At 22.5% G+C, this 4,689-nt stretch overlaps 1 long non-coding RNA gene across 1 annotated transcript; it reads left to right on the forward strand.

Moving 5' to 3' along the window:
• Positions 1–3,923: 3,923 nt before the first annotated feature.
• Positions 3,924–4,579, forward strand: LOC119570298. The gene is made up of 3 exons (XR_005228396.1): positions 3,924–4,043; positions 4,153–4,233; positions 4,331–4,579. It is a non-coding gene; the product is annotated as an uncharacterized LOC119570298 (long non-coding RNA).
• The last annotated feature ends 110 nt before the right edge of the window (positions 4,580–4,689 follow it).

Consider the following 4,689-nt stretch of genomic DNA (forward strand, 5'->3'; position numbering starts at 1 on the left):
TTTAAAAATTTTTTTTTTTTTTTAAAAAAAAATTTTTTTTTTTTTTTTTGGGGGGTTTTTTTTTTTTTTTTGGGTTTTTTTTTTTTTTTTTTTTAAAAAAAAAATTAAAAAAACTTTTAAAAAAATTTTTTTTATATATATTATATTATATTATATATATATATATTATATATATATTATATTATATATTACATTATATATATATATATTATATATATTATTTGTATGCGTATGATGTGTATGTATGTATGTATATATTATATATATATATATATATATTATCTATATATATTATATATATATATATAATATATATATATATATATTATATATATATATTATATATATATATATATATATATATATATATATATATATATATAAATATAAATATATAATATATATATAATATATAACACTGCATATATATATATATATATATATATATATATATAATATATATATATATATATAAAATATATATATGTTGTGTGTGTGTGTGTGTGTGTGTTTTGTTGTGTGTGTGTGTGTGTTCTATTATATATATATCTATATATCTTATATATATTAGAATATATAGTATTTGTATATATATCATATATATATATATATATATATTATCTACTATCTATATATATATATATCATCTCATCTATTATTATCTATATATATATCGTATGTCTATATATATATATATTATATATATTATCTATGTATGTATGTTGTATAATATATATTATATATATTATATATATCTATATATATATATATCTATATATATATATATTGTACATCTCCAGTATATCTATGTATATATTAGGCATACCACACCCCCCCCCCCCACACCACCCACACACCCCACACACACACTAATCTATATATATATATATATATATATATATATATATATATATATATATATATTATATATATTATTATCTGTTTATCTATATTTTCTTTATATATATATATATATTATTATTTTATATATATATATATTATATATATTATATATATATATACTTTTATATATATATATATATTTTATTTATATATTATTATATATATTGTGCACATTATGCCATATATTATATTTCTATACTATATATCTATCAATATATATATATATCTATATAATCATCTATTGTGTGCTGTGTGTGTCTGTGTGTGTGTGTGTGTTGTGTGTGGTGTTGCACTTATTATATCTTATATATATATATTATATATATTATATAATATATATATTATTATTTCATACATGATATATATTATCTATATATATATTATATATTTTATATATATATATATATATATCTATTAATATATGTATGCGTATGTTTTTTATTAATATAACTATATCTATCTATTATCATATATATAATATATTATATTCTATATCTATTATATTATATATATATATATATATCTATGATTATATATATATATGTATCTTATATTATTTTATATATATATATATATATATATCTTATATATCATATATATATATACTATTATATTTATATTTACTCTACATCTCATCGCTCAATATATATTTATCTATATATTATAATATATATGCATGTATTTATATATATATATATTATATATATATATTATACTATATATATTCTATATATTATATATATATCTCTATATTATTATATTATATATATTATATTTATCATATTTCATCTTTTATATTTTATAATATATATTATATATATATATATATATATTTCTATAAGTTCGATAAATGAATGTTTATGATAATTGTTTTAATATAATATTTATATTTATAAAAACATATTATTACTAATACCTATTATATATGCCATATATAATGTTCCATATCCTGTGAACGGATTTTAGGGATTATGTTTCTATTATTTTTACATAAAAAAAATTTTTCCCATTGGAAAATTTTAAAAAATTTTTTTAATTTTAAAAAAAATGGGGGAGTTTAATTTCTTTAAAATTTTTTTTTTTTTTTTGCCTTTTTTTTTTTTTTTAAAATATTTTTTTATTCTTTTTTTTGTTTTTTTTTTTTTTTGTTTTTTATTTTTTTTGGGGTTTTTTAAAATTTTATTTTTTTAAATTTTTTTTCTCTTTCTTTCCCTTTTTTTTTTTTTTCCCCCCCCCCCCTTTTTTTATATTTTTTTTTTTTTTTTCCCCTTTTTTTATTTTTTTTTTTTTTTGGCCGTTTTTTTTTTTTTTTTTTTTTATTTTTTTTTTTTTATTTTCCCCCCCCCCTTTTTTTTTTTCCCCTTTTTTTTTTTTAAACCCGTCCTCGTAAAAAGGGCCTTTTTTGGCCTGGCTTGACTTCTTTACATATCCAATACGTTGCGAAATATTTAGTAAAAAAAAAGGGTTTCGGGTTCTTGAGCTTCTCCCGGTATTTACCTTTTCCCTTTTAAAGATTGCCCCAATTTTTTCATAGGTGAACCGTAGACTTTTGAGAAAAGAATTAATGAACATCAGCGGGGGGGGGTTAGATTTTTCTAAGAACAAATGCGTGTTTCGTTCATTTACGGGGGAAATCACCGGCTTAACTGGAAAAGCGCAAATTAATTTTATAAATAGCCAATTCGTACGAAAAAAAAAAAGTTAGAATCCTTTTTTAAATTTGAAAAATGCCCAATTTCAACTTTAGGCTGGCAATGGGCCTAGATATCTTTCCCCCTCTTTGTTAGAAAGCCTTCCCCGACTCTTCGACCTTGACCCTCCTAACCTGATTCGCTCTTGTTTGTCCTGTTCTCTATCACTATAAAATTGCCAAAATTATCTCCTTGTTCCCTTTTTGATTTATTCGTTGAAGGGAACTCTGAAGAGTTTTGAAACGTTACGGTTTAGTTTCATTTTCACTGGGGGTTTTTTTTTTACTTTTTGGTACACGTTATGTGTTTGTGTTTGTGTTTTTATATATATATATATATATATAAAAATATATATATATATTGTATGCGTTTCAGTGTATATATGTATATATATAAACATAACACACACACACACACACACACACACACACACACATATATATATATATGCATGTATATATATATAATTAATATATATATATTATTATATATATATATTATATATATTAAATAGAAGTATATAAATAATGAAGATATAGATATATATATATATATATATTATATATTATAATATATATATATGTATGTATATATATACATATATATATGCACATATATGACCAATATAAAGATATATATATTATATATATATTATATATATATATATATATATATATATATATATATATATATGTTGTGTGTGTGTGTGTGTGTGTGTGTGTGTGTTTATGCACGTTTGTGTGTGTGTGTGCACATATATATATATATATATATATATATATATATATATATATTATATATATATATATATGTATGTATGTATGTATACATATATATATATATATAGATATATATATATATAGTATATTATATATATATATATATATTATCTATATATATATTATATATATAATATGTAAAGTATGGAATAAGAGTAACCATCCAGTGACCCTAGAGTCTGGCGTAACAAGAGTATCGCTTATTCCAACAGTCGTTGGATATGCGTACGAGCGTAGCTACGCAACATTAAACAATTAAATTTGAATACTGAATATAGTAAACTCACTGTAAATAGAAAATTTATTTCTTACATTGTGTGTATATATTATTTTTTGAAATTGCTACATATTTTGTTATTTTTTAGATAGGATGTTGTATAGGAAAGGGGTGGGTTTTTTTTACGATACGTGACCTTATAAAATATTGAACCTCTAACGTGACCAAATGATAAAAACAAAAATAGGAAAATAGAAAAATATATAATTGATTTCTAAAGGGTCAATGAAAAGTAACCTGAAAAGATATGAAATAAAATGTTTAAAATGGCGCCACCTATAGAACCAGGTGAGACGTGGCGAGGAACAAGGCAAGCATTTCCCGCCTGAGCTTAGCCACAGGAACAAGCCACTCACCTGAGGGTTCCTTACGCCTGATTGGTCCTAAATATTGGTAAGCTAGTAAAATGTGATAGTTAATAGTAATACATGCAATAGTGACAAATAAGTGACATGGAAATAATATAAAATAGCAGTGTGGGTGAAATATGTAAAATTAACAGGGTTAACGAGTGTGACGTGATTGGCACGGAGGTCGTCCGACTCGCCCGAGGGAGTCGCACATAGCCAACTTATTATCCTCGGTAAGACATCAATGTGAGGTCATGAAATCATGTCTAATGAGATGAAGTGGTTAGATAATGAATATGGAAAAATGGAATTTCATGGGATTTATAACAGGGACGGAGGTGTAGAAGCAGGTGCGTACGAAGATGAGTACGGCGCCGACGCGAGTGACGACAGAACAACAAACACTCGTGAACTACTAGCTACGCTCCGATATATGTGCCAGTGCCAAAGCGTGAGCAAACAGTTTTGCAATGTGGTGTTTGTGGTGAGTGTACGACCTATAGAAAATGGTGTGTGAAACTGTTCACAAATGATTCAATGTCGATGCGGAATCTTAAGGTCACTATTTAAAGGTATATTAAGGGGAGGTATTGGTAGCTGTAGGTGTTTTCTTTTTGTGGACGTTTTATCAAAGGTCTTTTTTTTGTTTTATTTTTTCAAAATTTTAAAAAATTTTTTTTTTTTAACCA

This window comes from Penaeus monodon, unplaced genomic scaffold (assembly GCF_015228065.2).
Source record: "Penaeus monodon isolate SGIC_2016 unplaced genomic scaffold, NSTDA_Pmon_1 PmonScaffold_24010, whole genome shotgun sequence".
NCBI lineage: Eukaryota > Metazoa > Arthropoda > Malacostraca > Decapoda > Penaeidae > Penaeus > Penaeus monodon.